Source organism: Chrysochloris asiatica, unplaced genomic scaffold (assembly GCF_000296735.1).
Source record: "Chrysochloris asiatica unplaced genomic scaffold, ChrAsi1.0 scaffold00370, whole genome shotgun sequence".
Taxonomy (NCBI): domain Eukaryota; kingdom Metazoa; phylum Chordata; class Mammalia; order Afrosoricida; family Chrysochloridae; genus Chrysochloris; species Chrysochloris asiatica.
In genome coordinates, this window is record NW_006408888.1 from 1,605,984 (window position 1) to 1,626,632 (window position 20,649).

General features: G+C 34.5%; 1 pseudogene; it reads left to right on the forward strand.

The window, feature by feature from the left end:
• The window catches only part of LOC102815936, a 181,242-nt pseudogene that overhangs the window by 23,420 nt on the left and 137,173 nt on the right, over nt 1-20,649 (forward strand).

The window sequence follows — 20,649 nt, forward strand, 5'->3', positions numbered from 1 at the left end:
TGGTGTGATGTTGTAGGATCAGCACTGAACTGTGAACCACAAGGTCAGCAGTTCAAACCCATTATTTGCTCCTTGGAAACCCTATACAGTGTTGCTATGAGTAAGAAGTGACTCAACTACACTTAAAACAGCAACAAGACTTCTTTAAATGTCACCCATTGTTCTTTTTACCTATAAATTATTGTTCTAGCTAGAATATATATATTAAATAAACAGACAAAAATAGAAGTACTGTGTTAAATGTTGTCTTAGTTGCCTACTGCTGCTCTCATAAAAATAACACAAGTGGGTGGGTTAAAAGAACAGAAATTAATTTTCTTTTGTTTGGGAGGCAGGAAGTCCTCATTAAGAGAGTTACTCTTGGGGGAGGACTTCCCTAGCTATTTTAGCTTCTCATGTCTGCCAGCAAGTTAATATTGCTTAATTTGTCTCCATGACTTCATCCATGTGTGACTCTGAGCCTGTTTTGGCCTTTTCATAACTTAGAAGTTATTGATTCACTTATAGCTTATGCTCTTAGAGCTTCATTTACATAACAGAATAAAAATTCCTGTTTCCAAATAGAGTCATATTTACAGGTACAGAAGTTAGGATTACAATCAAGGCCACCATCTTTGAGTGGAGTGCTGTTAAGTGCCATCGAGTTGATTCTGACTCACAACGACCCTCTATAGTGTTTACCAAGGAACAGATGATGTGTTTGAACTACTAGCCTTGTGGTTCGCAGTTTAGTGCTGATTCTATAGTGCCACACTAGTAGTCCTTACCAAGTTCCTATTTGAGTCAAAATCCAATGTGCAAGAACACTGCCCTTCTTTTTATCAGGCATGATTGAACCCATTAGAAGTCCTCATTTCAGCACATTTTAGGGCACAATTTATTTCATAACAATTGTCTTAGGAATTGCTGATTCACCTAAATATAAAACTCAATATATTCTAAATATCTTGAATGATAATTTACATCTTGATTGGACTCTGGGACTTCTACAATGTGTCCCCATTGTTTCTGTTTTTGTTTATCTATTTTTGATTCTTCCTTTTTTCTCCTTGCCTTTCTCTCTCTCTTGCTTTCTCTCCTCCTCTCCTTCTCTGTCTCCTCCCTTTCCTTTTTAATTTTTAAAATGTTTTTGGTCTCTACAAATTTGAAAAGAATTATACTGTGTAAAAATTTTCATGTAGGAAGAAATAGTAGAAGATGTATGTTTGATTCTTCTACAAAATAGTAGGTAAAACAAATATGAAGAAAATAAAATAAAATAAAAAATCATGGACTACAAAAAGCTATGGACAACAAAATTGAATACAGACAAAATAAATTATCTTTATTAAGACATGGATAATGATTTAATTATCACTTCATAATGTCTTGACAGAACAAGAAATGCCCTAAAACATTTGAATAGATCTGGAATCAGACTCATTTTGCCTTAGATGATATGATTGGGGGAAAATAACTACTTGAAAGCAGCAGAAATACTTTTTATTCCAAGCAATATATTTCAATTTTTCTTATTTTTGTGGAATAATAATGTGATGAGTTTTGGACCCTGTGATACATTTAGATCAATTTAACAAAAGTATCATGAAGATATTTAAAGATCTTTAGCCTGTTCAAACTTTTCAAATTTTGTGTATGTTTAATTTATTGCAATTATTATGATAGTGTTCTGTTAAATATATGGAATTTCTGAATCATAGAATAGATATACCCATGTTGTTACTGTTGTTAAGTGCCATAGAGTTGGTTCTATCTTATAGAAACCCTGTATAGGGTTTATGAGTAGTGGCTGGTGGGTTTGAAGTGCCAACCTTGCAGTTAGCATTGGTGGTGGTAGTATGCTGTGGGTCAGTTCCGACTCATAGCAACCCTGTACAGTGTTTCCGAGGCTATACATCTTTACAGGAGCAGAAAGCCTCATCTTTCTCTGGGGAACAGCTAGTAGTTTCAAACTGCTGACCTTTATTTTAGCAACCCAATTTGGAACCACTAGACCTGTGCTAATCCTACAGGACGACCTCAAATGTACTGGGTAAAATTCTTCTTTCAATAGTCTTTTTTATCTCCTTCCAAATGATTAGGTTGTTGTTGTTGTTAAGCACCCTTGAATGGGTTCCAACTCATAATGACCCTACAGGGTTTCCAAGGAGTGACTGGTGAGTTTGAACCATCAACCTTGCAATTCAAACTGACATTATGGTTGAGTGCTTAGCCTACAGTGCCTCACCAGGATTGCAATGATTGGGTGAAACTGTGCAAATAAGGTGTGAGCCTTGAATAGAGCATATCTTTTAGACCCTGAGATAACTGCACCTTGCAGGGACATTGGCAGAGGCAGTGGCAGAAGCAGTTTCATGGGCAGTATGAGACAGAGCAGCTGACTCTTGGACCATAGAGTAGATAGAGCTGAGAATGCTCTTTAGATAATTATGTTCTTCTTATTGCTAAATGCCTTCAAATTGGTTCTGACCCATAATAAACCTGTATAGAGTACTGAGAAGAGTCTGGTGGGTTTGAACCACAGAGCTTGCAGTTAGCAGTTCAGTGCTTATCATACAGCCCCACATCATGACAATTAAAGAAAGTGTTAAAAGATTTTTGAAATACTTACCTAAACATGTCAGGGCACAGGTCAAGGGGCCACATGGCTGACAAACTGAGGCCAAGAGAACAAGGATGAGAGAAAGATGTGTCTGTAGCATTCCTAACCAACAAACTGCTGTATTGAGTTGTTATTAATTCTGAATTGTTCTCTACTAACTTCCCTAATAAACTCCATAATCATGAGTATTGTCTGTGAGTTCTGTGTGGACATTCCAAAAGATTATCAAAACCACAAGAGAAATAGAGTACGGTGGAAGGAATGGTTGATGGCAGAATAAAGAAGGTTGAAGGGTGGAGGCATGTCTGACCTTCACTATATAGGAATCAGCCTTGGGCTGCTGATTCTCAATTCACCTTGTGAATCTGGAGGAGGTCATACACCACATCCATGCCATTTTTGCTCATATACATATAACTAATTATTTACCCATTTAAAGCTCTTTATATGCTTCACATTCAAGTTATTATCCTAATTATCTTTCTAAACTAACCATACATAGTATGGAATTCAAAGGTGGATAAGTATATATTGCCAATCTACACCAAGCATCATCTTTTTGTCCTCTAACAATGGAATCTCTATTACAGGCAAATTAAATGAAATTTACTTTTTATATCTGAAGAATAATTTATAGAAAGAAACTATGAATTATATTTCTTATTAAGTAATAGGATCTTGTTGTCATTGTTATTAAGTGATGTCAGTTTGGTTCCACCTCATAGCAACCCTGTATAGGGTTTCTGAGGAACAGCTGATGAGTTTGAACCACCAACCTTAAACTTAGCAGTCCCAGTGATTGTCCTGCAATGCTCAATCAAGACATAGTTTGAATAGTTTACATTTTAATAATGTTACTAATTTTTCTCAAGTTAAGTTATATAATTTATCCTTATCCCTTCCAAACCATGAGTTCCCATATGCATATACTTGTCAATGCAGAGGCTTAGCAAACTTTAATATTATCATACATTTTATAAATAAAAATGAATAATTGTAGCTTCAGATATATTTATTTCATTTTAGACATGATTGAATGTATATTTCAGGGCTATTATAATATTATCAAGTATTTCTTTATTTCTTGTATCTTCTGTGTTCTTAAATATGTTCTTATTGGTTCATTGGTATTGTTTACATATTAAGGGCATGAGTTTATCAGATAAGTATCATGTCAAATGTAGAGAATATAAATTGTAGTTTTCTAGCTTATCATTTGTGTTTTGTTTCTGATGATGATATTCCAACATTTGTTATGTATTTTGTCAAAAATCATCAGTCAATTTTTTGTGTGAGTGTGCATGTACGCATGTGCACTTGGGTGTTCAAGTTATATTTTAGAAAGGCTTTTTACTAATGAATGATTAAGAAAGAATTGATGGTGTAATCTCTTAAGATGATTATGGGTTTTAAAGTTTTTTATTTAAGCATTTGACTTATTAGTTAATAATTTATTTCTGTTTAATAGCTGAGGTAATTATTTGAATTTGGGGAGGAGAAAATTGCTTTTATTACTGTCTATTTATTCCAAACTGCTACTTTATTTTCCCAATCGTAATAATTGAACAATGATCTCTTCCTAGTAATTTGTTATACTACAGTTATCATAAACTATGTTCTATATACAAGAGAGTGATGCTATGGGTTAATGATCTGAACTGCAAGGTTGGTTTGAACAGCAAAGTCGGTGGTTCAAGCTCACAAGTCACTCCTTGGAAACACTGTACAAGGTCACTATGAGTTGGAACTGATTCGACAGCACTTAACAACAAAAACAATAATAATGAAAGAGTAAGTAAAAAGTGTTGATACAAAATCATACAAAATTTTATTATATACAAATACCATAATGTGAAGCTATTGTTTCCTGACATATCCTCCATCTAGGTGGAGGTGATGTTTCCATGAGATTCCATGAATTTCAGAGTTAACTTAAAGGTGATGCTTCCAAATCTTTGCTGCTTCCCCAAAGAATTCTGCATTCTTTGAATAATATCATGTCAAATGGCAGTTTTTGCATAATTGAAGTTTTTGATTTGGGAGAACAACGAAAAAGTCTTAAGAGCCAAGATCAGGGATATAGGGTGAATGGAGATGGTTTTCCAATGAAATTCACTTGTGACATCTCTTTCTACCTTCAAAGCATAAGCAGATGCATTGTCATGATGGAAAAAGTAATTCTTTGGTGCAATTTTCCCAGCCTTTTTCTCACTGTTTTGTAATACATCTTCCTAAAAAGCCACATCATCCTCCTATATCCTCTGAGAATATCTATCAGCATTACCCCATTGGAATCCAAATATAAATACAATAATCACCCTACATTTATGAGCTTACTTCTCTGACTTGAATTTAATAGTTCAGTACATGCCCTCAGAAGCCACCTTTTTGATTTGTTCTGTTTTTGATAAAACCCTAAAGAGACTCAGATCAGTGGATTACTGAGAGAACTTGTCTTCTTCTACTACTTACAGAGACATGTTGGAGCACATTTTGCTTGAAATAAACTTTTGCATGCATGAACTAGATTTCTAGTAGCAATATTTGTTTATTTTAATAGCAGCATTTATTCATTTATTCTTGTATATATACATTTATTTGGGGGTTTTCATTCACTTAACAGAAATTTATCAAAGTGTTAATTTGCCACACTTTTTTTTTTAATTTGAAAACTAAAAGTTTCTAATTTTGATCAAACTTAATTTATCAAGTGTTTGTATTATTCTTTTATTTTTACTCAAGAAATATTGCAAAAGGTCACAAACCTTTTTCCAATGTTTTCCTCAAGAAATGTCATAGTTTGTGGGTTTATGTTAGGTCTAAATCTATTTAGATTTAGACATGGTGGGGTGTCATAGGATAAGCACTGGACTGCCTACCACAAGGTCCAGGGTTCAAACCCACCAGCTGCTCCTCAAAAACCCTCTACAGGGTCGCTATGAGTCAGAACACAAAAACAATAAGATCTATTTTGTACTATTGTTTTTATGACATGAAATCAGTTTTTTTTTCCCCTTATGGATGTACATTGTGCCATTCCTATTTGTTAAGATTATGCTTATTTCTTCACTGACTTCTTTTTACATTTGTTGAATATGTATTGCTCATATATATGACAAAATTTCAGAAAGTTCATTTAAAAATGAAATGAAAAGATAATCTCTGTTGCCATTTTTAAAATCCATGAAGATATTTCATATTACAAATTTTGTATGAACTGTTAGAAGGCCTAGATGGTGTTGAAAACTGTAACTGGATGATATCATCAAAAGGGTAGGATAATTAAAAACCAAAGTAAAACAGAAGTACTTGACTAGTTTACATGTATGTGCCATGGAATCACCATTCAAGCACAGTCTGACCAAATGAATATATATGTGTTATCCCATAAGCTTTTTTGTTTTGTTTTATTTTTCAAAGGGAACACAGATGCCCTTATTATTTCCTCCTAATGGTTTTCAAGTTGCCAAAGATTTCATTTTACTTGGATCCACAATCAGTGCTCATATGGAAGCAGAAGTCAAGAAATTGAATCATGTGTATTGCATTGCAAAAGTCTGTTGTGAAAGACCTTTTTTTTTAAGGTGTTAAAGAACAAAGACATCACTTTGAAGACTAAATTGTGCCTGACTCACCTCATATGCATTTGAAAGCTGGACAATGAATAAGGATGGCTGGAGAGAAATTGATTCATTTGAATTAGAATGTTGAGGAAGACTATTTAAATTAGCATGGACTGCTTAAGAATAAACACATCTCTCTTGGAAGTAGCACAACTTGAATGCTTCTTAGGAGTGAAGATGGAAGACTTTGTTTCACTTACTTTAGTCATATTATTGGAGTCCTGGTGTGGTACTGTAGAATAAGCACTAGACTGCTAACCTCAAGGTCAGTGACTCAAACCAACAAGCCACTCCTTGAAAATTGTGTCAGACTCCATTCAATAGCACTTAACAACAGACATATTACCAATCTCTGGAAAAATGAATCATGCTCAGTAAGTGGGGAATCAGTGAAAATGAAAATGACCCTTATTAAAATGGATTGACACAGTGGTTGCAATAATATGCTCTAATATAACAGCCATAGTGAGGGTGGCTCAGGACCAGGCAGTGTATCCCTCTATTGTACCTAGGATCACTATGAGTTGGAACTGACTTCACAGTACCTAACAAAAACATCAATGGTTTTAGACTGGAAACTCTAAAGCAAATGAGCAGTGGGGCATCCACTCACCAGCAGCGTCTCCTCCTCTGTCTCCATTCAACTGCCTAGCAGCTTCAGTGGTTCACTCCCATAGCATGGCAGCATTTGCCAAGATCCCCCTTCTCTTGTTACAGGTGCTGGTGGGGGTGCTGTCCTGTCTTGGGCAGTTTTAGACTGTTAGCTCTAGATGGTGGCAACAGTCATTGCACATGATTCCTAAGCTGTTGCACCAATAGGGCAGTGACAGCCAGTGTTTACACCCACATACTCACACTCATAGCCCCTGTAGCCACATCTCATGCTTCACTCCTTCTCTCCTCAAGGGCATCCAGTGTGCTCAAATGTATGTAAAGTCTTCAAATATAGCAAGCATTCAGTATCCAGTGGGTATAGCTCTCACACCTTGTCTGGCATTCTCCCTTAAGGTTTTAATATGTTAGGTTTTACAGAGTTTGGTTCCTAACTATGGGTTGTGTAGGGACTAACCACATGTTGTACAAGGAAGAATTAAAAAGTGCTGTTGCTGCATTCCAGTTTAGTAAGAGTTTATTTCAAACAAAACATGCTTAAACTTGTCTCTATAATCAGTGTGTGGCAGCAGACAAGTTCTCTCAATAATGCACTTGTCTTAATCTCACTAGGGTAATTTCTTCAGCAAAGAATTCGATAGATGCATCACCATCAGAAGTATATGCGGAGGATATGTGGAAAATATGGAGCCCTGGTATCATAGTGGTTTAGGAATTGGGTTGCTAACACAAACTCAGCAGCTTGAAACCATCAGTCACTCTGAGGAAGAAAGATGAGACTCTGTTCCTGTAAGAATTTACAGCCTTGAAAACTCTATAAAGGGTCACTACGAATTGGAGCCAACTCAGTGGCACACAGCCACCACCATGTTGAGTAACAATAGCTTCATATTTTGATATTGTTTTAATTAAGGCTTGTATAATTTTATAGCAATGCTTTTTAACTTACCCTTGTATAGTGTTTCCATAAGGTTTTATTTCATAGACTGCAGCATGGATAGTATGTGATGCATGATTGTATTTACAAGAGCCTCTAAAGCAAATTTACAGTCAATAACAATTGCAACCAATTGATCTTGAAACAGCATAAATTGCTAGTGCTGGAGTGTATGTGTGTATTGATGGGGCTGGATTCAGCAGGAACAGGTAGCTATTTTAGTATTTATTTGTCTCCAAATAACAAATAGCAGTTTCAGGGATGTCCAGTCTTCCCTTTTGAATGACAGCCTCCTAGAAAGAATATAGAGAAACCTATGAGAGCTGAAATGTAACGGGACTGTGTTGTTTCACTCAGTCTCACACCATTCCACCTTTGACAGATTGCAGTCTTACCAATTTTCTATCGTTTGTTTTAATGGAAAATATATTTTTAGGTTTCCTTCTCTAACAGGTTTGTGCCTTGTACAAGCTCTGGCTTTTGCAACTTCCACTAGATATGTACAACTTGAGGAGCATAATGTAAATATGGTAAAACTGGATTCTTAATATAGACAGAAAGAAATGTGGTAAGATTGCATCCTGTCAAATATACAAAAAGAAGGCCTACGGAGGGCTAGTTCTCACAGGTTTCACCATGTATGCTTCCTTATTGAAACTAAGAAAACCCACCCACATACAATCTGCTGTCTTTAACAAAGGTCCCAAATGCATTAAATGGGGAATAGATAGTTGCTTCAACAAATGGTGCTGGTGAAACTGGAAATCCACTTGGAAAAGAATGAAACAAGACATATATTTTGCACCATATACAAAAACAAGCCCATTGTAGATTGAATGCCAAAATGTAAAGCTTACAACAGTAAAGATCATCAATGAAAAAATAGGAGCAAACTCAGAAACTCAAATAACATAATATAAATACAATGTCGACCATTACTAAAAACACATAAATAGCAGAAGGCAAAATAGATAACTGTTGCTGTTGTTGTTGTTAGGTGCAATTGAGTAGACACTGACTCACAGTGACCTTATGCATAGCAGAATGAAACACTGTCCAATCCTGGGCAACCTCACTACTGTTGCCATGGTTGAGTCCATTGATGCTGCCACTTTGTCATTTCATCTTGCTGGGGGTCTTCCTATTTTTCTCTGACCCTCCACCTTACTAAACATGATATCCTTCTCCAGCAACTGGTCCCTCCTGACAATGTGTCCGAAATATGAGACACAAAGTTTGGCCATCCTGGCCTCCAAGGTGTATTCTGGCTGTACTTCTTCTAACACAGATCTGTTGATTCTTTTGTCAGACCATGACACTTTCAATATTCTCCTAGATGACCAAGACCTCCTTAAAATTAGACACAATGTGTATAGGAAGATTTTGCCAAAAGAATAAAAAGGGAGCTCATAAACTGGGAAAATATTTTTGCAATGGCATATCAAAAAAGAGACCAATATTTAAAATAATGAATAGTTACAACACCTCTGCAAGTAAAAGATAAAACCCAATTAAAAATATGGGCATAGGACATGAACAAATACTTCACTAAGGAAGACATTCAGGCAGTCAACAAACATATGAAGACATTTTTAGCATCATTAGCCAATAGAGAAATGCATATCAAAACAACGAGATATCATCTCACAGCAACAATGTAATAACAAAGTAAAAAACAAAAACAAAACAACAGCAAATGATGGTGAGGGGAGAGACTGGGAACCAACCACCTTGATGGTGGTAAACCAGAATTATTCAGCCACTACAGTACTTCCTCAGAACGTGGGAATTAGAAATGCCTTATAATCCAGAAATCCTCTATGAAGTATATCTTTACAAGAAATATGGTCTAAGAAACATGTAAATATACACACACCAAAGTTCATCACAGCACTATTCACAATAGCAATATATTAAAAGATGGAGACAGCTTAATTTCCTATCATTGGAAGAATGAATAAACAAACTTTGGTACATACACACAATGGAACACTGTGCAAATTGATGAATAACAATGAATCTGTGAAACAACTCATAACATGGATGAACATGGAAAACACTACACTGAATGAAATTAGTCAGCCACAAATAGACAAATTTTGTATGAGACCACTATTGTAAAAAATCAAGAAAAGGTTTTCATACTAAAAGAAATTCTTTGATGTTTACCAGGCGTGGGAGGAAAGAGAGAGTAATTCATTGACTTGAGGATAGACATGTGTTAACTCAGCAAAACACAAGAATAGGGAGGACAAGATTGATGAAGACAGGTGAAGACATAGGTAGGTATGCAAGTGTGAAAGGGGATAGAGGTAAATAGTGATATATATAGACACAACCTTGGAACAACAGAGTTCTGTGTGTACACCGATTTTCAGTCAAGCAGTAGATAGGTGTATAGAGGGAACAACAAAACTAGGAAGGTATGTTCACCATGGAATGTTCAATCATTCAAAATAAATTAGGCAACATTTGCTTAATGATAAAGTTGAGAAGGGACTGGAAGGTAGGTGGAATGGAAATAGGAACCAAAGGGAGAATGTGGGATAAGTGTTGTTGCTTGGAGGTTGTTGCAATCATTGAGATGAAACAAAGTATATAATTTCTTTAATTAAAAACTGATGATCGTGTCTGTAAAGCTTCACTCAATTCACAATAAAAAGTTAAAAACAAACAAAACCCTTAGTTCTTCTGATATTCTATAGGTTTTCAAGCATTTACTGCCATCAGCCCCTATATGGCAGTATCATTGTCCAAATAAAACAAGGTTGATTATGTTTTTGTCTTGAATGAAGCGCCATATACTTTAGGCCACTTTCCTGTGATAACACTTTTTGAGATATGGGGTTACAAACACATTCTCTTAGCATATTCCTATACATCTATTTGAATATCTAGTTAATTGTGACAGCCCTTGCTCATGTGTGCTGGTTTAGTATTAGAACTCTCTCTTAGTTTTAGTTGTTGTTTAGCAAATATGTTTCTTGGTATTCTTGTTGTTTTTGGTATAATTTTAATAATCTTAAATTTTTGGCAAAATGGAAGTGAACTGTCAAAGGTGAATTTATCTCAAAATGGAACACAGTGTTTTCTGGTTCATGTTCAAAATGTATAGTTTTCGTCTTTTCTGCACATGACTGCCCTTTCTCTCTATTTTAACTTTAGGACAAAAAATTTATCTTGCCTTAAACTTAACCACAGCTTATAAAACTAAACACGTTACTTAAATTCTCTTTTATCTGTTGATTAAGATGCATTTGTTTGGTCCATTTTTTAGAATTATTTTTCAAATCCTAGGTTGATCTTCTCATCCTTTACATAATTTACCAAGAACCACATTATTAAAAATCTCCTGAAAAGTTAAAAGTTGGGTCCCTTGCAACACTCCAAAATATAAATGTTGAATTTCTTGAAAATTATTTCATGCCTTAAGTTGTATGAGGTACAAATCAGAAGCACATTTATTTTTCCACATGTGACAAGAGCCAAACTTTGTTTAAAAAAAAAAAAAATTACTACAGGCTATCTTACATTTAATAAATAGAGACTGCCCCCCTTCAAGACTGAAACTCAAAGGGAACACATAAGCATGCATGTAAGCTTGCTGACGACCACATTGGTGTACTTACTGGTGAGTGGAAATGGGGGGGATGGGAAGCAACATTGAAGAAATGGGCTGAGTTCAACCATGTTCCATAGATTTCCACTAATCTGGAGATGAGATAGAAAAGAGGAGGGCTACTTGGTCTGTAGTGTGGTGATGACTGGGAACTCCTGAGCCCATTGACAAAGACATAGCCATGGAGAGCTAGGGCTGAGAATGAAGCATCCAGCTGTATGAAGTGAGGGAGATGCACAAGACCATCCAGACTTGCAGATAATATCCATTTGACCTAGCTTCAATGGTTTGATGATCAGAACTCGACTAGAGGAAGTTAAAAAAATATTTTTGATAAGGGAAATGAGTATAAATTACTACAATTCGATAAACTTGACTTTTACTTATGAATATAATAGTTCAAAATACCAACTGAGAGGGAAGGAATTTTCACATCAAGTATCCATTCAATCCCCTCTGTATACAAGGTAGGTAGGGATGGACAACTTAGACATTGGCTACCTAAAATAGGGGCGATAAAGGCACAAAGTGACTGGCTTACAAGTTTTCAAGTGGGAATTTAAGAGTGTGCAGGGAAAGATAGAGTCCCCACTGAATAGTTTTCATCTTGTCTAGATAGGTCTGGAGAAAGAGATAGAGATAAAATTCTTTTGATTCAATAGTGAGTAATTGTTATCATGACTAATTGTGATGGTCACAACTGTAAACGTACAAGTTTTGTAACAAAAATAGGGGAGTAGTTAATCTTACAATCCAGAAACAGAGGACCCTAGAACTATCATGAGAGAACACAAGTGGAATGTGGGACCCTATCCAGAGAAGTATCGGCACCAGAGATGGAAGCAGACAGAGATGAGGACATGGAGAAAGTACTCTAGATTCATAGAAAGAGAAGACTGAGTGCTGGCAGCCAGGAGACAGGCTTACAAATTGTGCCCTTTGGTTGTTTAAATTATTATATATTCCTGAGTGTTTTTGTATACATCCCTCCACTTCACCCCACCCCTAAAAAAGCACAGAGGGAATGGAAGCAAATACTGTTGAATGATGATGCACGGAGGAGACTGTAATCATTACAATGAAATGATGGTGTAAAGCCAATGTTCTCCCATGTAAATTATCACTCAATTCAAAAGAAAAAAAATTAAAATAAATTAGAGCTTAACAAAAAAAGGAATTTAATAATTTAATACTCAAGCATGAAGCATGGTAAATTTAGGACATAACCCACTTAACATTGTCATAGCATATAAGTAACCTTTCTGGAGTGTTTTTTCATTGATCAAATATTATGAAAATACATTCTGCTCTTTATAACATGTAAATTCACCTCAAAACACATTAAACTTGAATAAATAAATTTATAATGATAAAAAATAAATAAATAGAGGCTGTATATTTTCTCCTATAAATATACAATCTCCATTAATTTATGTGTTGGAAAATAAATTATGATTATCCAATTATCCAACAGTATGAGAATTAAGAAATGCACATCTTATTGTAGTATAGTAATCCTTTAAATGGAATCTATTGAACTTGCTCTTTGCATTTATAGTTAAATATTCTTAAAAGTCACCCTTGATTTCTATTCTTACAGATGCTAGATGCTTTTTGTTGAGCTAGCTTCATAAATCTACTTATTTTACTAATTCAAAGGGAATCACAAGCAGCTTCCTTTAACATATAATTTGAGTGTTTTGCATCTAATTGGTTGCAGTTGAATAAATATGTGTTTGTGCTACAGTGTTAAACACATCAGCAGCAGTGTTTATGCCATTTAACTGTGATTAACTTGTGAAAAATTCATCAAATGTCCTGAGATCTGCACAGCTTATTTTAAAATTATGTATAAAGTTTTGAAGAATAAAATCAGTTTGACATGTAGGCAGCCCACAAAGAAACTGACACATCAAGGGAAGAAGATCAAATAGGAGTAGAGCAGGCATATTCACATGATAGGCTGCAGTGTCTGGCTACACTCCAAGGGGGTTGAAAGAACAAGCAAACATGAAATATAGAGAAAGAATAGAGACATGAATCTCAAGGTGGAGAAATGAAAGACCATTTGACATTCAAAAATGATTTTCTAAATTTTATTTTACATTTTTGACACAGTCAATAAACTCAACTTGGTTTAACTGAATGCAACCACTTTCTTATTCCTATACAAAGCAAGAAAAAAGACATGTTCAAAAGAAATTTCAGATAAATTATATAAATCTCCTAATAACTTGTTGTCAGTTTTCCATAACATATACAATGATGTTGGTAAATTATATACAGAAGCCTAAATTAAAAATATCTGTTTACAACTGTTTTAAAATACTTACAAGTGTTTAATTTATTTATTCATTTAAATAGAATGTCAAATGCTAATTGAGTATGATTTATGTTCCAAATAACCACTGCAAGTAATACTTGGCTTTTTAATTTTTATCCATTTGCTAATTATCCATTATTAGCAAAATGTTTTGTGTTTTTAAAGTAACTACAATATCCAAGATGGCTAAGCTTTGTCTCTCATACACTGGACTGCTAACCACAGGCTGGCAGTTCAAACCAACCAGTCGTTCTTGTCACTATGAGTTAGAGATGACTGTATGTCACTTGACAACAATAAGTGCTACTGTTAAAAAATAATAATTCAAATATTTGTTTAGGAAAAGTAAATACAAATATTACAACTTTTAAAGAAAAGTTGTGAATATTTTGTTAAATGTTATTATTCTTTCATGTTCATTTCTGGCTTGGTTTGTATGTTTCAAATGGAATGATATGATGATGTATTCATAGAGTTAAATGTGACATAGCTCTGAGAGCATTTTGATGAAAAAATGACCTATTACACTCATTGAAATTCATATTCTCTTTAACTCTTCTAATAAACTACTGCTGTTGTTATTGCATGTCGCAAAATGGGTTATGATTCACAGGGACACTGCACAGGGTTTCTGAGAATGGTTGCTGGGTTTGAACAGCTAACCTTTCTGTTACCGATTCAGTGCTTATCCTTATTACAGCAAATTCAAATACCTTTTTAATAAAATTTCAGGCTAAAGATTTAAGTTTGTGTTTATATATTTTGGATAAACTAGATTCATTTGATAATGTCTTTTAACATTATCAAGTCTGTTCTTTCTGATTCCACTACTGTCTCCTAAAAGTATTTGCCTATATAATGTTCTTTTCCAGAAGGATGATACAGTGCATAGAAAATCATAGACATGGCTTATGATATGGAAAGTAAAGGGTAATTTCTTTCCACTTTGAAAGATAAAGTGACAAATGCTTTGAGTTAGTTTCCTCTGTGTTTCAGCCAGTTATATAAAGAGAAAGGACAGACATAGTGCACATATCTGAAAGACATGAAATATGCAAAACTTGGAAGGTATTACTTTTCAACACTTTGAATATTTTAACCATTTAAACATGCTAAGGGCTTCACTGTTTATAAATATCTCTGAATAAAGATATGAAGCCTTTCTAGATATTTTAAAACAAGACCCAGCCATTCAAAGTATGATCCCTAGTTCCATTATATTCAACAGCACAAACATCAAAGAGTGTCTGAGATTCAATAATGAATTTTGTCATTTACCTTTGTTTGAACTCAAAAGTTTTATCACCTCAGTATCAGGCATTAAAACTAAAAGGCTATATATACCACTAACTGTAATGAATAATATACACATATATTTATAGAAATATTAATTTATTTTTCATTGTCTTAATTCTTAAACTAATTGTTAACCATAATGATTTTATTGGTTCCAATATGAATCTATGTGTTTCAATTAACAGTATGGTAATTGATTTTCTCCTTTGTGCATGTTACTATGCTAACTTCTATGGGTGGTTGCTGTTAGGTTAAATAAAGAACAATTTCTATTTCCTTTAATCTTCAGACATTTACTTAGACCTTTTCCTATTCAGTATCTCCTTTTGTTTTTCACAGTTCGCATTTATTTTGGTCAAATTTCACAAATGAAAAGCCTTATGCCTCTTATTTACTACTGTTGCTCTATGGTAGTAGTATTTTGACTTAGTATAAAGTCTCTGCTTGCCTGAAATTTCTAAACGCATTATAGTCCATTTTCTTGGTGTAGTTTTGACCTATTATTTTTCTTTGTGAATGATGTCACTATCTCTTTTATAATGATATGACCTTTTTGTTTTTCATACTACATGATTTCTGCTAGAAATGAATCTAGAGTACAAAATAATCCTTTGTATTAAAATTTTTGATAAGACATTATGATTAAATTATTAAATTTGCTTTTAGTCTATTGAATAAGTACATGCCTGTGCAGTATTCATTCAATTGCTTTTATTGTTGTTAAGTGCTATTGAGTCATTTAGATAACCAAATATACATGTTTGCCTGTGAAAATGGCAGCAAAGATAGCTTATTGTATCATATAAAATCATTGCTTTTAAAATTTTTATTTTAAGTGCAAAGTCTAAAATGATTTTAAGATTTAATTTCTTAATTCCATTTAATTTTTTATTTTGCAAATTAAACTTTTATACCCTTAAACAAGATTTTTACATTCATCTATACTCAATTTTCAAATTTTTCTTACACTTAATTTGTTTCCAAAAATATAACTTTATGTATCAAAAAAATATATTCCAAATACATATCTGATTCCAATATTGTCTTTTACCTACCCAGTCTCAATTGTTTTAAGCATATATCTTCTATCACCTAATTTATTGCTAGAAAGTTGTTAATTTATCTCAAAACATACAAAAAACTGTGGCATATTTCTTGGCAACTGCTTGTGGTTTAATGAGTGGGGTAGGTTGTTTTTGTCTCTTTACTCACTTTCACTTTTCCCATCTGCACAAGTTTCTCATGTGACAGTTACATTCCATGGAATTCTGGCAACTCAACTAACATCAGATTTTGTTATTATCTTGAAAAGAATGAAAATAAACAAAAGGTAATTTCATTGTACAAAATCTAAAATCGAAAAATTTCAAGTTTTAATTAACATTTACTAAGTAAATAGAACTTTTTTTGATGCAAAAACCATTTAAATATCAGTGACAGAATACTTCCTTTTCCTTTCATTTTATTAAGAGTATATAAAGTCCCTAAGGTATATATAGATATTTCTCCTTCCCAATGTATCTTTATTTTGCAATATTTGAGCCATGAATCACTTAGGTTCCTAGCTGGAATCATAATTTCTCTTTTGACACTGCAGTTTGGATCATCATATGCTTTACTTTCTTTAGCACATTGGAAGTTTCCATTTTTTCCTAATCTTTAAGTTTTTCATGTGCCCTACTTTTGTTGTCTCAGAGGACCAACAAGGCAAATTATAACTCTACCTTCACATATATAATACTAAGAATCTCAAGCAAATTTCATACCATTACTGGCTTTACTCTGTTGTTGTTGTTAAGTGCCGTTGAGTCGGTTCTGACCCATAGCGACCCTGTACAGGGTTTCCGAGGGTGTAAATCTTTACGGGAGTAGAAAGCCTCATCTTTCTCCCGCGGAGCGGCTGGTAGTTTCGAACCGCTGACCTTAAGGTTCGCAGCCCGATTCGTAACCACTACGCTACCAGAGCTTTACTCTAGAGCCATAGTAATGGTACCACTACCTAGAGAGCATTTTAAAGGAGATTCCACCATAACACAGGGCCAAGATGACTTTTGACTTGACTTTTGATTGTGTAGATCATGACATATTGCAGACAACATTGCAAAGAATGGGTATTCCAGAACACTTCATTGTGCTCTTGAGGAATCTGTAGGTAGGCCAAGAGGCAGTCATTTGAAAAGAACAAGTGGATACTGAATGGTCTAAAATCAGTAAAGGTGTGGGTTGTATTCTTTCACCTTAGTTTTAGTATGGTGAGCAAATATTCCAAGAAGTTGGATTCTAGGAGGAAGAACGTGTCATTATGACTGGAGGAAGACTCATTAACAATCTGTGATATGCAGATGATATAACCTTACTTGCTGGAAGCTAAGAGGACGTAAAATACTTACTGATGAAAATCAAAAATCAAAGACCACAGCCTATGATATGGATTTGCAACTCAATGTAAAGAAAACAAAAATCCTCACTACTGGACCAATAAATAGCATCGTAATAAATGGAGAAAGGATGGAAGTTGTCAAATACTTCATTTTGCTTGGATCCACAATCAATGCTCATAGAAGTAGCAGTTAAGATATCAAATGATGTATTGCATTAGGCAAATCTGCTGCACAGATTTATCTAAATAATGCAAAGATATCAGTTTGAGCACTAAGATATGCCTGATCCAAGTCAGGATATTTTCAGCAGCCTCATATGCATGTGAAAGTTGATGCATTTGAGCTATCGTGTTGGAGAAGAATACTAAAAGTACCTTGAACTGCCAGAAAAATAAACATATCTGAGTGGAAAGAAGTACAACCTGAATGCTCCTTAGAAGCCAGGATGACAAGATTTAGGCCTCCACAATTGAGACATACTATCAGGAGGGACTAGATGCTAGAGAAGGACATCATGCTTGGTAATGTGGAGGATCAGCAAAAAAGAAGATCCTCAATGAGATGGATTAGCACAGTGATATTAGCAAAAGGCTCAAAGGTAACATCTATTGTGAGAATGGCACAGGATTGGGCAATGCTTCATTCTGTTATGTATAGGGTTGTTAGGAGTCAGAACCAACTCAATGGCATCTAACAACAACAAGGTAACTGACATTCATGAGCAGGGAGTAAGAGTGTTAGATTTGCTGAAAATTGTTTATTGTCAATCATACCAATTCCATTTGTACTCACTTCAATACCCTTACTGTCTTTTTGCTGATACAGTGTTCACAGAATTTCTAAATTCATTTATTGAAGTCTTAAGTAATTTTTTTTCCTTGACTTGGACCAAAATCTGAGCATTTTTGTTATTGTTAAGTACTGTCAAGTCAGTTCTGACTCATAGCTATGCAGTACAGGTTTTCCAAAGAGTGGTTGAAGAGTTTGACTCGCCAACCTTATGTTTCAAATCAAACTTGTGGTCCTTGGTTTATTCTACAGCACCACACAGGGTCTTCTAGTCTACCACAATTTTCATTGTACCTTGAAAAACTCTTGATTTTGAGCCAGACTGTTTAAATAACTTTTAGTATTTCTCTCCCTGTTCATATAATTGAGTGTCAATCATGTAATTGAGTGTTCATGCAGTTGAGTGTCAATCTGATGGTTATTAAGTGCCACTGAGTTGCTTCTGAATCATAGTCACCTTGTATAGGGTTTTTGAGGAGCAGTTGATGGGTTTGAACTGCCAACTTTGTGGTTAGCAGTTCAGTACTTATCCTACAGCATCACACCAAGAGTCCAATGACCTGAGTTATTGTTGTTGTTGTTGTTAAGTGCCTTTGAGTCGCTTCTGACCCATAGTGACACTGTATAGGGTTTCCGAGGGTGTAAATCCTTACTGGAGTAGAAAGCCTCATCTTTCTGCTGTTGTTGCTTCTCTGGATAGGGTCCCACATTCCACTTGTGCTCTTCTCCCTTGATAATCCTAGGGGCCTCTGTTTCTGCACTATAAGATTAACTACTCTCCCTTTTTTGTTATAGAAATTCTACCTTTACAATTGTGACAGTTGCAATTAGTCATGATAACAGTTACTCACTATTGAATCGTAAGACTCTTACCCTCATCTCTTTTCACCAGTCCCATCTAGACAAGATGAAAATTATTGAGTGGGACTTTATCTTCCCAACACAATGTTAAACTATACTCCTTCTTGAAAACTTGTAAGCCAGTCACTTCATGCCTTTATCATCCCCTTATTTTAGAGAGCCAACACCTAATTTGTCTATCCTTATCTTACCAGTTTTTGGTAAAATTCTGTTTTATTTTTCTAGCTGTTGCATTTGTTTTCTTGACTATTTTTTCACACTTGTTTTCCTTTTCTCTTGTATGTGTGTTTTTTCTTCTTGCTTCACCCAACAGGGGTCAGCAACAATGGCCATATAGTCTAGCCACAATGGTACCATTTAGAGTTCTAACAACAGACAAGTCAATACCAACTTCCATATACCAGATAAATTACATCAACCAACATTGGCTAAACTCATCCTAAACTGAGCTGCAAGAAAGGCAAACAGAATAATACTCAAGATTCCATCCTCTATTCACAACCCCTCCAGGAGACATTTGATGTGTGTCGATGAATACATCAAGAAACAATCATCAATTTAATACAAACTAAAGACCAGGACAATGTCTTGGATGTAGCTAACAATTTCTGTTCACATGAAGAGACAAGATAAAATAGCTCAAACAAATGACCAAGAGGCAGAGCTATAAACTTTTTGAGGAAACAGTAAGGACATTAGAGCTACCTGAAAAAGAATTCAAGACCATGGCATTTAGGTACCCCCAAATGACTGACAGAAAGGTCATGGAAAACAAGGAAGAAAAAAGGTCAGGAAACACTGCAGGAATAAACAAACAAAATGGATATAGGATTGGAGACAATGTAAAATCTGCAAATAGAAATCCAGAAGATTAATGTTAAGACTTCAGAAATGGATAATTCATTGAAAGGGCAGAGGAATAAATTTGAATCAATTGAATCCTGAATTAATGAGCTTGAAGATAATATTCTAAATTCTAGAAAGTTAGAACAGTAAGAAAAAGATAAAGAAAAAAATCTGAAGAAAGTCTAAGATTTATGTGTGACAACATGAAAAAAAGAAAAATCTTTCAGGTAATCAGAATTCCAGAACAGAAAGAGACAAAGATATGCACAGAATAGTTAGTTAATAAACTGTAGCAATAAAGTGTCCCTAACATTATTAAAGATGAGAATACTAGAAGCTGAACAATTTTCTTCTGAGGATAGACCTCAAAAGAAAATTGCCAAGAAATATTATAATCAAACTCTTCAAAATAAAAGACAAGGAAAGAATCCTAAAATCAGCTTGTGAAAAATAAAGTTACCTACAAAGGAGAACTGAGAAGATTATGCTATAGTTACTCAGTAGAAACCATGTAGTCAAGAAGACAATGGGATGGCATAACAAAACCTAAAAGAAAAAAAATTAAAACAAAAATAGCTGCCAAACAACAATCATATATTCAGTAAAATTATTCCTTAAATTTGATGACAAAATTAGAGCTTTTTCAGATACACAGAAACTAAAGGAATTTGCAATAATTAGACCAACTTTACAAAAAAATCACTAGAACGAGTCCTTTGGACTGAGAACCAACAACAGCAGAGAACAACCTGAGCTTGGC